The sequence below is a fragment of the Drosophila elegans genome, unplaced genomic scaffold (assembly GCF_018152505.1).
Source record: "Drosophila elegans isolate 14027-0461.03 unplaced genomic scaffold, ASM1815250v1 contig_243, whole genome shotgun sequence".
Taxonomy (NCBI): Eukaryota; Metazoa; Arthropoda; class Insecta; order Diptera; family Drosophilidae; genus Drosophila; species Drosophila elegans.
Window position 1 is genome coordinate 19,564 of NW_024545617.1, and position 20,040 is coordinate 39,603.

General features: G+C 40.9%; 3 non-coding genes and 1 pseudogene across 3 annotated transcripts; all 4 read right to left on the reverse strand.

Moving 5' to 3' along the window:
* Window positions 1-3: 3 nt before the first annotated feature.
* Window positions 4-3,977, reverse strand: LOC121467217. The gene has a single exon (XR_005977355.1). It is a non-coding gene; the product is annotated as a large subunit ribosomal RNA (ribosomal RNA).
* A 355-nt stretch (window positions 3,978-4,332) lies between these two features.
* LOC121467216 lies at window positions 4,333-4,511 on the reverse strand. Its single transcript, XR_005977354.1, has one exon. It is a non-coding gene; the product is annotated as a 5.8S ribosomal RNA (ribosomal RNA).
* A 739-nt stretch (window positions 4,512-5,250) lies between these two features.
* On the reverse strand, window positions 5,251-7,245 carry LOC121467208. Its single transcript, XR_005977346.1, has one exon. It is a non-coding gene; the product is annotated as a small subunit ribosomal RNA (ribosomal RNA).
* Window positions 7,246-10,203: 2,958 nt separating this feature from the next.
* Window positions 10,204-19,856, reverse strand: LOC121467222 (annotated as a pseudogene).
* Window positions 19,857-20,040: the final 184 nt, after the last annotated feature.

The window sequence follows — 20,040 nt, forward strand, 5'->3', positions numbered from 1 at the left end:
TTATCGAATCATCAAGCAAAGGATAAGCTTCAGTGGATCGCAGTATGGCAGCTGCTCAACCACTTACAACACCTTGCCTGTTACAAAAGTCGTTTACAATTGATTCTAGGCTTTGTCATTGTATTAAATAATGTTTTTATATGTAACTAGCGCGGCATCAGGTGATCGAAGATCCTCCCAATTTACTATGTTACAAATTACATTGGCATCACATCCATTGTCGTTCATAAAATAAATTATAAACTTTAAATGGTTTAGAAAGCCATACAATGCAAATTGCCCCTTATTTATCATTGCAGTCCAGCACGGATACGACCTTAGAGGCGTTCAGGCATAATCCAACGGACGTAGCGTCATACCACTGTTCGCTCGAACAAGTATTGTGCCATTGGTCCGTACCTGCGGTTCCTCTCGTACTACGCAGGAATGCTGTCGCAACAACGTTTTGTCATTAGTAGGGTAAAACTAACCTGTCTCACGACGGTCTAAACCCAGCTCACGTTCCCTTGCATGGGTGAACAATCCAACGCTTGGTGAATTTTGCTTCACAATGATAGGAAGAGCCGACATCGAAGGATCAAAAAGCGACGTCGCTATGAACGCTTGGCCGCCACAAGCCAGTTATCCCTATGGTAACTTTTCTGACACCTCTTGTTAAAAACTCTTTAAACCAAAAGGATCGATAGGCCGAGCTTTTGCTGTCCCTGTGTGTACTGAACACCGAGATCAAGTCAGCATTTGCCCTTTTGCTCTATGTGTGGTTTCTGTCCGCACTGAGCTGGCCTTGGGACACCTCCGTTATTATTTGAGAGATGTACCGCCCCAGTCAAACTCCCTACCTGGCAATGTCCTTGAATTGGATCATACCTGAGTAATTGGAGTTATACCAAATTTTCAAATCAAAAATACATAAATGCACTCCTTTTATTAAAGAATTTGTTTGCGATTATATAACAAACTCGTGATACTTTGATCAAGAAGCTTGCATCAAAACCCAATACCATAAGATATAATAAATATATCCGTATAATGGCTAGGAAATGATACACGTTCCATTTAATCAAGTAAGTAAGGAAACAATAAGAGTAGTGGTATTTCATTGGCGATACCAAACCGAGGTCTAATATCTCCCACTTATTCTACACCTCTTATGTCTCCTTACACTGCCAGATTAGAGTCAAGCTCAAAAGGGTCTTCTTTCCCCGCTAATTATTCCAAGCCCGTTCCCTTGGCTGTGGTTTCGCTAGATAGTAGATAGGGACAGTAGGAATCTCGTTAATCCATTCATGCGCGTCACTAATTAGATGACGAGGCATTTGGCTACCTTAAGAGAGTCATAGTTACTCCCGCCGTTGACCCGCGCTTACTTGAATTTCTTCACTTTGACATTCAGAGCACTGGGCAGAAATCACATTGTGTCAACACCCGCTAGGGCCATCACAATGCTTTGTTTTAATTAGACAGTCGGATTCCCCAAGTCCGTGCCAGTTCTGAATTGATTGTTAATTGATAATCGTTATAATTAATAAGAACTAATTGGTTTGACCCAATTAGTATTCTTAAAAATTTTAGCAAGAAAGTTCCACAATTGGCTACGTAACTAAACTATCCGGGGAACAAGTAACTTCCATAAATGAAAGAAACTCTATTTACCCAGAACGAGCACATAAACCATGTTATTGTTTCCCAATCAAGCCCGACTATCTCAATCTTCAGAGCCAATCCTTATCCCGAAGTTACGGATCTAATTTGCCGACTTCCCTTACCTACATTATTCTATCGACTAGAGACTCTTCACCTTGGAGACCAGCTGCGGATATTGGTACGGCCTGTTGAGAAGTTTGCGTGTCCCCACCATAAATTTTCAAGGTCCGAGGAGAAAATATCGACACAACAGTATATGTCATGCTCTTCTAGCCCATCTACCATATCTCTCTGCGAAAGACTTCCATGGTAGTACGGCTATAAAACAGAAAAGAAAACTCTTCCGATATCTCTCGACGGCTTCTTTATGGTCGTTCCTGTTGCCAGGATGAGCACGAGGCCCATATTTAATAACAAACGGATACTCAACAGGTTACGGAATTGGAACCGTATTCCCTTTCGTTCAAAATTATTCAAGTATATTATTTTTGCCTTTTATTATTATTTGTGTTTCTTAATAGTTTGCTTTTTGTTTTACTTGAAAATTTTCGGCTTTCGCCTTGAACTTAGGACCGACTAACTCGTGATCAACCACTGTTCACACGAAACCCTTCTCCACTTCAGTCCTCCAAGGTCTCATTCGATTATTTGCTACTACCACCAAGATCTGTACCAATGGCAGCTCCATGCAGGCTTACGCCAAACACTTCTACGCATACCATTGTACCTTCCTACTCACTAAAGTTTCAAAATTTATATTACAAGTAATATAAATCATCTACTTTAGCGGTAATGTATAGGTATACAACTTAAGCGCCATCCATTTTAAGGGCTAGTTGCTTCGGCAGGTGAGTTGTTACACACTCCTTAGCGGATTTCGACTTCCATGATCACCGTCCTGCTGTTTTAAGCAACCAACGCCTTTCATGGTATCTGCATGAGTTGTTAATTTGGGCACCGTAACATTACGTTTGGTTCATCCCACAGCGCCAGTTCTGCTTACCAAAAGTGGCCCACTGGGCACATTATATCATAACCTTAAACTTCATATCAAGAAAGTTAAGGTTCTTACCCATTTAAAGTTTGAGAATAGGTTAAGATCGTTTCGACCCTAAGGCCTCTAATCATTCGCTTTACCAGATAAGATTATTTTATATAACATTAAAATGCACCAGCTATCCTGAGGGAAACTTCGGAAGGAACCAGCTACTAGATGGTTCGATTGGTCTTTCGCCCCTATACTCAATTCTGACAATCGATTTGCACGTCAGAACTGTTTCGGTCTTCCATCAGGGTTTCCCCTGACTTCAACCTGATCAAGTATAGTTCACCATCTTTCGGGTCACAGCATATATGCTCAAGGTACGTTCCAGTTAGAGGCATAAATAATATAAATATCATTATACATAACTATATAGAACGCCCCGGGATTGTGTTAATTAGCTATAAATAGTTAAAAAACTAATCCCATTATTAGTCAAGTTAATTACGCTATTAGGTTTATATCCCAATAACTTGCACATATGTTAGACTCCTTGGTCCGTGTTTCAAGACGGGTCCCGAAGGTATCCTGAATCTTTCGCATTGTTAATCATACAAGTGCTTATAATAAACACAAAAATCAATGATAATTATGCCATTATATAATTCCGAAAAATTAACGCACTGTATTCATATAAATCTATCAACACTTTATCAAATTAATGACATTTAATCTGTGTTAAAACGCAAGCATTTTAATTGGATTAAACTATAAGCCATATTTTATGATAAATTTTGTATGTTAATAGATTACAATGTCCTTATATGGAAAAAATGCACACTATTATCATAATATTGTTTAAATATTACAATTTTAATGATGAATTTTCCATAATGGATATTCAGGTTCATCGGGCTTAACCTCTAAGCAGTTTCACGTACTGTTTAACTCTCTATTCAGAGTTCTTTTCAACTTTCCCTCACGGTACTTGTTTACTATCGGTCTCATGGTTATATTTAGTTTTAGATGGAGTTTACCACCCACTTAGTGCTGCACTATCAAGCAACACGACTCTTTGGAAACATCATCTAGTAATCATTAACGTTATACGGGCCTGGCACCCTCTATGGGTAAATGGCCTCATTTAAGAAGGACTTAAATCGTTAATTTCTCATACTAGAATATTGACGCTCCATACACTGCATCTCACATTTGCCATATAGACAAAGTGACTTAGTGCTGAACTGATTTCTTTTCGCTCGCCGCTACTAAGAAAATCCTTGTTAGTTTCTTTTCCTCCCCTAATTAATATGCTTAAATTCAGGGGGTAGTCCCATATGAGTTGAGGTTGTATATAACTTTTTATTAATTAATTCTTTAAATATAATGAGAAAACATTTTATAAATTCGATAATTATAAAGAACCAACGAAGAGCAATAACATTTCCAATAGCTTTCGAATTTCTAATCATTAATAAGAGACAATTCTAGATGAAAAATATTTCAACATTTTTTATGCTAGACATTTCTCAGTATCATTTGATTGAAAACGAAAATATTTTTCTTCGTTTATCACATCCATTGTGAGTTAATGTTTTTCATATATTTTTTAATATTATGAATAATAAATAATTATCCAATAATATACCATGTGCTTATAAATTTTATTTAAAAATTTTATAAACAACTTAATTAGCATAGTCTTACAACCCTCAACCATATGTAGTCCAAGCAGCACTATAAAATTAATTAAAGTACATAACAGCATGGACTGCGATATGCGTTCAAAATGTCGATGTTCATGTGTCCTGCAGTTCACACGATGACGCACAGTTTGCTGCGTTCTTCATCGACCCATGAGCCGAGTGATCCACCGCTTAGAGTTTTATAATATTTGTTTTTTTAATTTCGTCAATTGTGTTTTTATTGAAAGAAATTAAAAATACACCATTTTACTGGCATATATCAATTCCTTCAATAAATGTATTTTTATACCTAAAATAAATGTTGCGAAATGTCTTAGTTTCATATAAACAATATAATACCAATTTTCATTTTTCATTTTATTTCTATTTAAGTTTGATATATATTGCATTTTATATAAAACATTAACCTGATTATTAACCGGGTACAACATTATATATTTTAGGTTGTTGCATTAACCAATGTATGCCCATAACTTAGATGAACAATACATATGCGCAACGCGTGTATATTATGGTCCATATACACACAAAGTAATTATATTATATTCTATTATATATTATATATTTAACATATCGTATATATATCTTCTATCTATCTGTATCTCTAATCGATTGGCCAGGTCGATTTTTATTTTATGGACATCAGAGCCTCCGCCCACGACTCGTAATTGATATCTCATAATAATTACTCGGCATTGGACACCATTTGCTCGAGCTATTTAAGTCCATAGGACTATACTTTTTCTTTCATTAAAACGCTTTAAATTAGATAAGATATTTTTGATATATTTTTTGACATATTTATATATATATATATATATAGATTATATAATATAATATATTTTTTGGCAAATTTATTTTTTTTTTGTATTATTAAATAATACAAAATTTTGTGTTAACGGTAAAGATATTATACAATAATGATCCTTCCGCAGGTTCACCTACGGAAACCTTGTTACGACTTTTACTTCCTCTAAATAATCAAGTTCGGTCAACTTTTGCGAAACAACCGTAACACGCAAGGCGTCACAGTGATCACGTCCGGAGACCTCACTAAATAATTCAATCGGTAGTAGCGACGGGCGGTGTGTACAAAGGGCAGGGACGTAATCAATGCGAGTTAATGACTCACACTTACTGGGAATTCCAAGTTCATGTGAACAGTTTCAGTTCACAATCCCAAGCATGAAAGTGGTTCAGCGGTTTACCCGGACCTCTCGGTCTAGGAAATACACGTTGATACTTTCATTGTAGCGCGCGTGCAGCCCAGGACATCTAAGGGCATCACAGACCTGTTATTGCTCAATCTCATTATTGCTAGACGCAATTTGTCCATTTAAGAAGCTAGTGTCCTTATAATGGGACAAACCAACAGGTACGGCTCCACTTATATAAACACATTCAAACACAATAAACATTTTACTGCCACCATGAATGAAGGCTATATAAGCTTCAACACCATAATCCTGAAGATATCTATTTAATATATTTGAGTCTCGTTCGTTATCGGAATTAACCAGACAAATCACTCCACGAACTAAGAACGGCCATGCACCACCACCCATAGATTCGAGAAAGAGCTATCAATCTGTCTTACACACTTATGTTCGGACCTGGTAAGTTTTCCCGTGTTGAGTCAAATTAAGCCGCAGGCTCCACTCCTGGTGGTGCCCTTCCGTCAATTCCTTTAAGTTTCAGCTTTGCAACCATACTTCCCCCGGAGCCCAAAAGCTTTGGTTTCCCGGGAAGCGACTGAGAGAGCCATAAAAGTAGCTACACCCAATTGCTAGCTGGCATCGTTTATGGTTAGAACTAGGGCGGTATCTGATCGCCTTCGAACCTCTAACTTTCGTTCTTGATTAATGAAAACATCTTTGGCAAATGCTTTCGCTTAAGTTAGTCTTACGACGGTCCAAGAATTTCACCTCTCGCGTCGTAATACTAATGCCCCCAAACTGCTTCTATTAATCATTACCTCTTGATCTGAAAACCAATGAAAGCAGAACAGAGGTCTTATTTCATTATCCCATGCACAGAATATTCAGGCATTTGAAGCCTGCTTTAAGCACTCTAATTTGTTCAAAGTAATTGTACCGGCCCACAATAACACTCGTTTAAGAGCACTAATGCAGGTTTTTAAATAGGAGGAACATATGAAAAAATACAAGTATTTAAACATATATAAGAACTCCACCGGTAATACGCTTACATACATAAAGGTATAGTACTAACCACAATTGTAAGTTGTACTACCCGTATGAAGCACAAGTTCAACTACGAACGTTTTAACCGCAACAACTTTAATATACGCTATTGGAGCTGGAATTACCGCGGCTGCTGGCACCAGACTTGCCCTCCAATTGGTCCTTGTTAAAGGATTTAAAGTGTACTCATTCCAATTACAGGGCCTCGGATATGAGTCCTGTATTGTTATTTTTCGTCACTACCTCCCCGAGCTGGGAGTGGGTAATTTACGCGCCTGCTGCCTTCCTTAGATGTGGTAGCCGTTTCTCAGGCTCCCTCTCCGGAATCGAACCCTGATTCCCCGTTACCCGTTGCAACCATGGTAGTCCTAGATACTACCATCAAAAGTTGATAGGGCAGACATTTGAAAGATCTGTCGTCGGTACAAGACCATACGATCTGCATGTTATCTAGAGTTCAACCAGTATAACGATCTTGCGATCGCTTGGTTTTAGCCTAATAAAAGCACATGTCCCATAAGGTTCATGTTTTAATTGCATGTATTAGCTCTAGAATTACCACAGTTATCCAAGTAACTGTTAACGATCTAAGGAACCATAACTGATATAATGAGCCTTTTGCGGTTTCACTTTTAATTCGTGTGTACTTAGACATGCATGGCTTAATCTTTGAGACAAGCATATAACTACTGGCAGGATCAACCAGAATAATGTTTTTAATTCATATTACTTTCATATTTTTTTAAAATAGAAATTAGTAATACAAAATTTATTATAGAGTATTTTTCTTTAAATTGCATTTAGGAGGGAGGAAAATAATCTTGATACGAATATGGCTATCTTTGTTTAGCTTCATAATCGTTTTAAAATTCTTTATATTTGTTACACGCCACGTTTGCCCACAGTAACTAGAATTTTTTCATATATAATTCTATAATATAATTCATATTTACATATTTCATTTTAAAATATCATTTTATTTCGCCATACATATATATTTCACACATGTACCAATTATTTTTGATTAACCAATATAAATATTGAGTTAAATCATTTGTATTTTTATGATAAATTTAAAATCTATCATTTCCATATAACTCTCTGGTAATATATCACATAAAACCGAGCGCATATGAAACATTTATAATATATATATAATATATATAACAACAGCACTAATAATAACATTAGCCTGAATTAGATTAACGATAAAGGTCGGAAAACAATTGTTGCCATATAATAATATATACAACCTTGGCTTTCGTTTTCAACATTATTATCTAAAAAGTGATGACACTTAATATTAACCGTATCAAGCCAAGTCTCGTATTCGCAAGAATCAAGATACAAAACATACGGAAAATATTTAATTTTGCTATTAAATTGACAAAATTATATGGATATCATAAATTTTGTTCAACTATAGATGGACAACCACTGACCATCCTATATGTGTTTTTCGACACGTTGTCTTGAAATCGGGTATTTTCAATTCTATTTGCCACCCAACATATGGGATATCTCAACTAATATTGATCAATATCGATATGTTTCACATTTTCCATACATTTCATATATATTATATCAATAATATTGATTTATTACAACATTTTCATATATATGAATGTTATTTATTATAGGTATTCACAATATAATATTAATTATATATGTTCTGAGAAATACCCATATATTTGGTTGCCAGCCAACAGGCACTACCCTATATATGTTTTTGGACACGCCGTCTTTAAACTGCATGTTTACAGTACTAAAAGTCTCCCTTCATATGAATTTCCTCCATATACTTGAGGAAATTGAAGGAATATTTTATATTTTCCATACATTTCATATATATTATATCAATAATATTGATTTATTACAACATTTTCATATATATGAATGTTATTTATTATAGGTATTCACAATATAATATTAATTATATATGTTCTGAGAAATACCCATATATTTGGTTGCCAGCCAACAGGCACTACCCTATATATGTTTTTGGACACGCCGTCTTTAAACTGCGTGTTTACAGTACTAAAAGTCTCCTTTTTTTTTTTTTTTCCCTCTTTTTTTGAAGAAAAGAAAAAAAAAATTTTATATTTTCCATACATTCCATATATAATATATCAATAATATTGATATATGATAACATTTTCATATATATGAATGTTATTTATTATAGGAATTCACAAAATCATATTAATATTATATGTTCTGAGAAATACCCATATATTTTGTTGCTTTACTATAAGCAATCCATTGTATGGATATTCTCAATTTACCCAAATGAATATAGATATATTTTTTTAATATTAAATATATTAAATTTCATTTCATTTCATTTCATTCCATTCCATTCCATTCCATTTCATTTCATTTCATTTCATATTCATTTCATTTATTAATTCGAAACTTTTAGTAAATCTTGTTACTTTGACAATTTTTTATCAGCGTCACTAAGTAGATGACGATTCCATTTGGCAACCATAAGGGACTTGTAGTTTTTAGACTCAAATTTTTCATATGGAACATTTTTTTTTGTATATTTGTATATATTTATAATATAAATAAGACTCTTTTAATTTGAGATTTGTTTATATGCGTCACTAAGTAAGATGACGATTCATTTGGCTACCAAAAATGACTTGTATTAATAATTCTTTCTTCTTATTTAATATGCATAGATATCATTTCATTTGCCTTTAATAAGAGACATTAGTTTTGCTATCAAGCAAGACTTATTATATTTTGACAATTTATATCTGCGTCACTAAATAGATGACGATTCATTTGGCTACTGTATGTGACTTATAGTCCTAAGATATATAATATCTAAGCTCTTACCTGGAACTTCAGCACTCGGCATTTGTTTTCACATTCGCGTCACTATTAAGATGACGATGCATTTGGCTACCATAAGTGACTTGTAGTTTTTAGGCTCGTATTTTTCATATTAAAAGTCTTTTTAATATGTATGCAATTTTTCGTTTTAGTTTTTTTTCAAATTGTATATATATATTTAAAATAAATATATATACCGTTTAATTTGCCGCCTTTAATAAAGGGACTTGTAGTAAGACTCTTTTAATTTGACATTTTATTATATGCGTCACTAAGTAAATGACGATTCATTTGGCTACCAAAAAAGACTTGTAGTAAGACTCTTTTAATTTGACATTTTATTATATGCGTCACTAAGTAGATGACGATTCATTTGGCTACCAAAAAAGACTTGTGTAGTTTTTAGATTCATATTTTTCATATTAAAATATGTTTATTTATATGGCTTTATAATTCTTTCTTCTTTAATATGCATAGATATCATTTCATTTGCCTTTAATAAGAGACATAAGTTTTGCTATCAAGCAAGACTTATTATATTTTGACAATTTATATCTGCGTCACTAAATAGATGACGATAGAACATTAGGCTACTGTATGTGACTTATACTCTTAAGATATATAATATCACACATTCGCGTCACTATTAAGATGACGATGCATTTGGCTACCTGTTTAATTAGGTTATATCTAATCCATATCATATTTAACCTCCTCCTCCTAATAAAATATATAAATAATATATAACAACAAAAACTATCAAACATATATGATGATAATTTAAATTGATTATGTTATATATTATATATATATATATTTATTATCGAATCATCAAGCAAAGGATAAGCTTCAGTGGATCGCAGTATGGCAGCTGCTCAACCACTTACAACACCTTGCCTGTTACAAAAGTCGTTTACAATTGATTCTAGGCTTTGTCATTGTATTAAATAATGTTTTTATATGTAACTAGCGCGGCATCAGGTGATCGAAGATCCTCCCAATTTACTATGTTACAAATTACATTGGCATCACATCCATTGTCGTTCATAAAATAAATTATAAACTTTAAATGGTTTAGAAAGCCATACAATGCAAATTGCCCCTTATTTATCATTGCAGTCCAGCACGGATACGACCTTAGAGGCGTTCAGGCATAATCCAACGGACGTAGCGTCATACCACTGTTCGCTCGAACAAGTATTGTGCCATTGGTCCGTACCTGCGGTTCCTCTCGTACTACGCAGGAATGCTGTCGCAACAACGTTTTGTCATTAGTAGGGTAAAACTAACCTGTCTCACGACGGTCTAAACCCAGCTCACGTTCCCTTGCATGGGTGAACAATCCAACGCTTGGTGAATTTTGCTTCACAATGATAGGAAGAGCCGACATCGAAGGATCAAAAAGCGACGTCGCTATGAACGCTTGGCCGCCACAAGCCAGTTATCCCTATGGTAACTTTTCTGACACCTCTTGTTAAAAACTCTTTAAACCAAAAGGATCGATAGGCCGAGCTTTTGCTGTCCCTGTGTGTACTGAACACCGAGATCAAGTCAGCATTTGCCCTTTTGCTCTATGTGTGGTTTCTGTCCGCACTGAGCTGGCCTTGGGACACCTCCGTTATTATTTGAGAGATGTACCGCCCCAGTCAAACTCCCTACCTGGCAATGTCCTTGAATTGGATCATACCTGAGTAATTGGAGTTATACCAAATTTTCAAATCAAAAATACATAAATGCACTCCTTTTATTAAAGAATTTGTTTGCGATTATATAACAAACTCGTGATACTTTGATCAAGAAGCTTGCATCAAAACCCAATACCATAAGATATAATAAATATATCCGTATAATGGCTAGGAAATGATACACGTTCCATTTAATCAAGTAAGTAAGGAAACAATAAGAGTAGTGGTATTTCATTGGCGATACCAAACCGAGGTCTAATATCTCCCACTTATTCTACACCTCTTATGTCTCCTTACACTGCCAGATTAGAGTCAAGCTCAAAAGGGTCTTCTTTCCCCGCTAATTATTCCAAGCCCGTTCCCTTGGCTGTGGTTTCGCTAGATAGTAGATAGGGACAGGTGTAAATCAGATCTCTCCGACACTTATTTTACGTGGCGTGTTCCACACTGAAGGGATTACAACCACGGCACTCTAATATACCCATAAGTTGATATATCATGCACCCACAAGTGAGCACATAACACACCTCCAAGTGAATATATAGTGCATGTGTCTAGGTTAAGCGCCAGACCAACGCCCCGGACTAGAAGCTATAGCTATGTACATAGCAACCACCCCGGTGTCAATTTGAGTGTTTACTTGTCGGGCAAACACTCCCCCTTGCTGAGGGGCGAGATCATCTAAAATCTCTACTGCTCTATGGGTCACAGCACCCGAGTTGTATAACGCAACTCCACGTCGAACCCGAGAGTTCTACCCGCGATATGGGTGTCAACCACAGCCACCACGATACTCCCACAAGGGGGCCGACCTCAATGGGCAGCCTTGGAACTGCCCAACCCGTGGTACCGAAATTAAGGGCTCGGTAGGCCCTCCCCCTTTGGCTCCGACAAGCCCGGATAGGGTGCCCCAGTGCCATATTAGTCGCCTCCTACGACAAGCAATGACAAGCTGTGGCAGTATTCTTCGCCGCTAGCCACACGGCACCGCAGGCTAAAAGCCCCTCCTCCGCAACGCGTCATCCGCAAATTCGGTCCTGTCCAGTGTCCCCGGGGTTATTCCCTCGATGGATCCATCCTCCGCCTCTCGAAGACTGCCTGTGCGAACGTTCCTAGGAGACGCATCCTTTCAGGGGTCTCAACTATTCCCGTCACATTCCAGCTGCCTTGTTCCTGTACAACGCCTAGTGCCTCCAAATGGCGCAAGTCCGCGTAAAGGGGGCAAACACATAAAATGTGCAGCCAGTCTTCCAGCTCCCCACCGCATGAGCATGCTGGTGTGTTGCTGAGACTTCTCCCCATCAGAAATGCGTTCAGCGACCCATGTCCTGTCAGCAAAAATCCGGCTCTTAGGGTAAAACCAAAGTCTTTCCTATTGTAAACGAACGCTGCCTCTGGGAAGAATTTGTGCGTCACACGACCGTGTATCGCACCATCCCATCTGAGCTGCCACTCATTTAGCAGACGTTCGTCTAACAACGCCTTTTTGCTGTTCCAGTCCAATTCCGAAAGGTCCTGTCCGGAAAGCCAGTCGCTGTCACTTAGAGACACTCCTTTCCTGAGCTTGAATTTAATTGCACTTCGGTGTGCATCCAAATCCATTGGAGGAGCACCAGCAAGCACCTGCAGTGCCACTGTGGACACTGTGCGGCAAACCGGTAGGCATCCTAAAAGGATTAACCTTTGGCACGATAAAAGACGGTCTCGGCCTTTGCCTCGACTCACCTTGTTGTACCAAACCGAGGCACCAAATAGCACGCAAGGTGTCATTAGACCGGCGTAGATAACACGCTTCGCGCGGGGGCTGAGTCCCCAGTCCACCCGCAGTACACGTGCCAGTGCTGCCGTGACACCCGCCAGTCGGTCTCGCAAAACCTCTATGTGAGGTAGGAAACTCAACCGCTCGCCAATTGTGATACCAAGGTACCGGTATTCCTGTACGTACGGCAGGCTGGCTCCAGCCAGCCGTACCGTAGGGGGTCTCCTCGGGTCTAATTTGCCTTTGAGCAACATGATTGCCGTCTTGCTGGTCGACACACTCACTCCAACTTCAGCTCCCCAGGCTCCGACGATTTCCATCATCTCCGTTCCCTTTCCGCTCGATGTCATCACGACTCCTCCCTTCAACAAGGAGAAGTAAGTCGTCTGCATATGCACTTAAGCCACAATGTGTCTCCAAGCGCTGAAGCAGCACATCCATCAGTAGGTTCCATATGAATGGACCACTAATAGACCCTTGCGGGCAGCCCCGTGTGACAGGGACTGTGGCTACTTCATATCTGCTAACGATGCTTGCGCGTCGACCGGAGAAAAAGCTGTTCCACAAGCGGATTTCTCGACAGCCAACGCCAATGAGTCGATCGAGCACTGCGCTCCATTCAACATGGTCAAAGGCACCTTTAAAGTCCACGAAAATTCCGAGAACATGTTTCGCCGTACTGGCAGCAACTGAACTCGTTACGTGCTTCCAGGCGTCCTCCACGCAGCGTCCAGGGGTAAACCCAAATTGCCATCTGCATCTATCCGGTAATAAGTCCTTTACCCGATTCACCATGATTCCCTCAAGTACCTTTCCAAACACTGGCAAAAGGCAAATGCCTCGATAAGAGGCAGGATCACTCCTGTCCTTATCAGGCGCCTTCACCAGAGGTATCACTCTCGGATGCTTCCACTCGGTAGGAAAGTGTCCTTCCGAAAGGCAGCGAGAGTACAGCTCTGTTAGATGCTGAGGGATGGCACGCCATACCTCTTTGACAATCCCGCCCGTGATGCCGTCCATGCCAGGAGAGCGTCTGCTCTTCAGCCTGGCGACGCATGCATCAACCTCGAATGCTTCGAGGGCCGGTGGGGCAACGTCCGGGATGGCGATTGGTGCTGTCATCTCCGCAACTGGAAAAAAGTTACGAAGAAGCACACTTGCACTGTCGTGCCATGTTACGACAAGCTCACCACCCGAACGAAGGCACCCAATTTCGGTTGTCTTCTTGCGACCTCGGCAGATACGGTAGACGTGCCCCCATGGGTCATCTCTGTTCTGTCCCACGAAGTCTCGCCAGTTTTTCTCCTTGACCGCCAGGATGAGCTTCTTGTACTGTCCTGAGGCAAGCCTCAGTTCAGCAGCAAGTTGCCCAGCGTCACCGGTGCCACCCCGGCGCGCTTCCTGTAGCCTTCGCCTCAGTCTCCTGACCTCTTGGCGCTTGGTATTCAGTTCAGGTGTCCACCATATTACCTTTCCCCTAGCTCGCGGTCTTCTGCGTCCTAACACTCCATCGCACACTTCCTGTACAATAGTGCGTAGGGCAGAAATCCGGTCGTCCAACGGCGATTCCAAGTCCTGTATTCCCTCGATTGCACTCCTGATTCCTATTCCGAATCTTCGCCAATTCGCCCTGGAGAGTTTCCACTGCGGTACAAGAACTAAGTTCTCAATTGCACTGCTTGGGTCGGGTGTAATCTCAACATTGATCATGTTGTGATCACTCGATTCCCACGGGATCACTCTCCAGTCGTACGTTGCCCATGTACAGGCTGCATCATTGACGAAGGTCACGTCGATATCACTCTGGCGTCTGGGCTCAGTGTAGTTATCAAACGTGTACTCCTGGCTGGCAACGTTGAGCACTCCGGCTCGATTTCCAAGTACCCACTCTGCTAGCAGCTGACCCCTTCTGCGATTCTCGCTAGTCCCAGTGTTATCTGGGATTTTGCTGAACCACATAGGGGATACTGCGTTCGCATCTAGGCCGAGGATAGTTGGGTTTCTGCTGGCCAGCAGCAGAACCGCATCCAGGTATCCGATGTAGGGATTGATGTCCGCTCCAAAACGGCAGTATACGGAGCACAAGAAGATTGTGCCATATCTTCCCGTGACTCTCACGCATACTCCGAGCGTCGTTGTCAGTTGTGCAATCGGCATGCAGATGGCATCTGGGTCGTCAACAGCGATGGCAGCCTTGCTGTTGGTGTCCTTAAAGACACGCATGTCGGCAGGAAATCCGACGATTTCTCCTCTGTAGTCCACGTAGGGCTCCTGGATCAGCGCAAAGAGATGCCCCGATTCTCTCATCCGAACTGAAAGATCGGGGACCGCCTCACGGCTTCGACCACAATTCGCTTGGATGAGGCTAAACATATTAGTGTCTAGCCTGCACCCTCGCTAGCACCGCGCCGTATATCGGGCATGCACCCGAGAGCATGTAATGCCCTGAGGGCAGCCCTTTATGGCGGCAGTTCCGGCAGTCCACCGGTTTGGTGCACTTTGCTGCGGTGTGGCCGCTCTCTCCGCACTGACGGCAGACGTTCTCCTTGAACCGGCAGTTCTGCACCTTGTGGTCAAATCCAACACACCTATGGCAAGCATAGGTGCGGACCAGCGATCGGCAACGGTATGAGAACCACTTGATGTAGACCCTGCCTACATCAAGTACAGCCAGCGCCTCGTCGTTTACTTCCAGTGCCACGTTGACTGTGGCACCGTCAGCTGCAGACCAGGGCTTTGTCGCCAGGTGCACCGCCTTTTGAAAGTCCTTCAAGGGCAAATCCTCGAAGTTCTTCTCCTTCAACTCCATCATGAACTCCTCAGGTCCTACGGACGTGTCCACATCGAACACCGTCACCCTCGCCTTCTCCGCGGGGTTCTTGGCCACTTTAAGGCCCACCTCGGCGAACTTAGTGGAGGCAACCACTTTGGTTAGCTCCACCTGCGATGGCGTGCGAATTATCGCACCTCCTCGCTTCAGCTCGCGCACCTCGTGCACCCTTACTCCAAGGGCTGGAGCAACTTCCTTACGGACTTTATCCGCAATCTGTCTACCTGACAGCGCCGGGTCGTCGCAGGCCACTACTGCCGACCACGTTTCGCGAATTTTCGCTGGTCGTGGGGCAGCAACGGGGGCGACTGGGACCGCACGAGGGGCAACAAGGTGTGTGCCCAAAGCAGCGGTGGCTGCATATGTGGCAACCGTGGGGGCAGCCGGTGGCGGCATAGCCAGGCGGGACTCCAGTGCTCCGCAGCGCAACATAAGTGCCACGACTAGTTCGTCGTAGCGACTTAAGGCCTCAGACATCCAGCTAGCTTGCTCGTGGCTCATCAAGAGCATGCCACGCCTAGCCATCTTCTGAGCTGTGGAAAGCTCATGTAGCACGGCAGCGTGTCCGGCAGCGACTACACTCGTGGCGCTCGATTTCGGCACTTCGGTCGCATGGGCGGCCGTCGTTACCGAAACGACGCGGGCTTCCCTAGCTCGTGACAAGGCAGCAGACGCCAAGCTGGCCTCAGCCAGAATGGCGGCGCTCCTCGCGGCAATCCCAGCTGCAACATCCTTAGCAGTCTTTGCGGCGGTTGACGCGGCAGGCTTCGTGGCAGGCTTCGCGGCAGATTTCAGCAGCCTCCATGGCTGCCAGCGGCATCAGGCTCCTTGCCCCTCCAATGAGGAGAGCGTCTCCTCAAGCATCGGCTCCGGGCAGCCAGTTGCTCCATGCACAGCAGCAACTTTAGCCTGCGAGGCATCACGCGGCGTACCCTTGCCGCGCTTGCCTTTACGGCGACCTCTGCCTGCATCCCTCGTTGCGCTGCTTGATCGGCTAGACGCCGACATCTCGCTTTCTGAAGCGCTCATGCTGGCGACCCCTTTCGGGATAGCCGACGCCATCTGGCGGAGCTATTTTACGCTTTCGGTTTTTGTATAAACTACTCACCAAAGTCGGTTACACACTCCCGTCAACGAGGTGGCAACTCCAGCAGTTAGCCGGGACACACACCCGCTAAACAGCTGTTTAACAGCTGATTTGGCACAGCACTGCTCTCTCTCAGAGAGCGACGCGCTCACTTTTTCCAAAACGCACGTGGCGCAATGGAAAATTTCCAGCCGAAAAACGCGATTTTCCGCGCAAATACAGAACGCACAAACGCGAAAAACGCACCGTATTCTTCCTTTTGAAACCCCTTGAGGACTGAATTCACTTTTTGGAATTAAATTCCGCGTATTTTAGCCGATATCAAAAATCACACAGGAGCGCACGAAAAACACGTCCGCTCACCGAAACTTTCCAAGACCGACTGTGAGTAGATAGGGACAGTAGGAATCTCGTTAATCCATTCATGCGCGTCACTAATTAGATGACGAGGCATTTGGCTACCTTAAGAGAGTCATAGTTACTCCCGCCGTTGACCCGCGCTTACTTGAATTTCTTCACTTTGACATTCAGAGCACTGGGCAGAAATCACATTGTGTCAACACCCGCTAGGGCCATCACAATGCTTTGTTTTAATTAGACAGTCGGATTCCCCAAGTCCGTGCCAGTTCTGAATTGATTGTTAATTGATAATCGTTATAATTAATAAGAACTAATTGGTTTGACCCAATTAGTATTCTTAAAAATTTTAGCAAGAAAGTTCCACAATTGGCTACGTAACTAAACTATCCGGGGAACAAGTAACTTCCATAAATGAAAGAAACTCTATTTACCCAGAACGAGCACATAAACCATGTTATTGTTTCCCAATCAAGCCCGACTATCTCAATCTTCAGAGCCAATCCTTATCCCGAAGTTACGGATCTAATTTGCCGACTTCCCTTACCTACATTATTCTATCGACTAGAGACTCTTCACCTTGGAGACCAGCTGCGGATATTGGTACGGCCTGTTGAGAAGTTTGCGTGTCCCCACCATAAATTTTCAAGGTCCGAGGAGAAAATATCGACACAACAGTATATGTCATGCTCTTCTAGCCCATCTACCATATCTCTCTGCGAAAGACTTCCATGGTAGTACGGCTATAAAACAGAAAAGAAAACTCTTCCGATATCTCTCGACGGCTTCTTTATGGTCGTTCCTGTTGCCAGGATGAGCACGAGGCCCATATTTAATAACAAACGGATACTCAACAGGTTACGGAATTGGAACCGTATTCCCTTTCGTTCAAAATTATTCAAGTATATTATTTTTGCCTTTTATTATTATTTGTGTTTCTTAATAGTTTGCTTTTTGTTTTACTTGAAAATTTTCGGCTTTCGCCTTGAACTTAGGACCGACTAACTCGTGATCAACCACTGTTCACACGAAACCCTTCTCCACTTCAGTCCTCCAAGGTCTCATTCGATTATTTGCTACTACCACCAAGATCTGTACCAATGGCAGCTCCATGCAGGCTTACGCCAAACACTTCTACGCATACCATTGTACCTTCCTACTCACTAAAGTTTCAAAATTTATATTACAAGTAATATAAATCATCTACTTTAGCGGTAATGTATAGGTATACAACTTAAGCGCCATCCATTTTAAGGGCTAGTTGCTTCGGCAGGTGAGTTGTTACACACTCCTTAGCGGATTTCGACTTCCATGATCACCGTCCTGCTGTTTTAAGCAACCAACGCCTTTCATGGTATCTGCATGAGTTGTTAATTTGGGCACCGTAACATTACGTTTGGTTCATCCCACAGCGCCAGTTCTGCTTACCAAAAGTGGCCCACTGGGCACATTATATCATAACCTTAAACTTCATATCAAGAAAGTTAAGGTTCTTACCCATTTAAAGTTTGAGAATAGGTTAAGATCGTTTCGACCCTAAGGCCTCTAATCATTCGCTTTACCAGATAAGATTATTTTATATAACATTAAAATGCACCAGCTATCCTGAGGGAAACTTCGGAAGGAACCAGCTACTAGATGGTTCGATTGGTCTTTCGCCCCTATACTCAATTCTGACAATCGATTTGCACGTCAGAACTGTTTCGGTCTTCCATCAGGGTTTCCCCTGACTTCAACCTGATCAAGTATAGTTCACCATCTTTCGGGTCACAGCATATATGCTCAAGGTACGTTCCAGTTAGAGGCATAAATAATATAAATATCATTATACATAACTATATAGAACGCCCCGGGATTGTGTTAATTAGCTATAAATAGTTAAAAAACTAATCCCATTATTAGTCAAGTTAATTACGCTATTAGGTTTATATCCCAATAACTTGCACATATGTTAGACTCCTTGGTCCGTGTTTCAAGACGGGTCCCGAAGGTATCCTGAATCTTTCGCATTGTTAATCATACAAGTGCTTATAATAAACACAAAAATCAATGATAATTATGCCATTATATAATTCCGAAAAATTAACGCACTGTATTCATATAAATCTATCAACACTTTATCAAATTAATGACATTTAATCTGTGTTAAAACGCAAGCATTTTAATTGGATTAAACTATAAGCCATATTTTATGATAAATTTTGTATGTTAATAGATTACAATGTCCTTATATGGAAAAAATGCACACTATTATCATAATATTGTTTAAATATTACAATTTTAATGATGAATTTTCCATAATGGATATTCAGGTTCATCGGGCTTAACCTCTAAGCAGTTTCACGTACTGTTTAACTCTCTATTCAGAGTTCTTTTCAACTTTCCCTCACGGTACTTGTTTACTATCGGTCTCATGGTTATATTTAGTTTTAGATGGAGTTTACCACCCACTTAGTGCTGCACTATCAAGCAACACGACTCTTTGGAAACATCATCTAGTAATCATTAACGTTATACGGGCCTGGCACCCTCTATGGGTAAATGGCCTCATTTAAGAAGGACTTAAATCGTTAATTTCTCATACTAGAATATTGACGCTCCATACACTGCATCTCACATTTGCCATATAGACAAAGTGACTTAGTGCTGAACTGATTTCTTTTCGCTCGCCGCTACTAAGAAAATCCTTGTTAGTTTCTTTTCCTCCCCTAATTAATATGCTTAAATTCAGGGGGTAGTCCCATATGAGTTGAGGTTGTATATAACTTTTTATTAATTAATTCTTTAAATATAATGAGAAAACATTTTATAAATTCGATAATTATAAAGAACCAACGAAGAGCAATAACATTTCCAATAGCTTTCGAATTTCTAATCATTAATAAGAGACAATTCTAGATGAAAAATATTTCAACATTTTTTATGCTAGACATTTCTCAGTA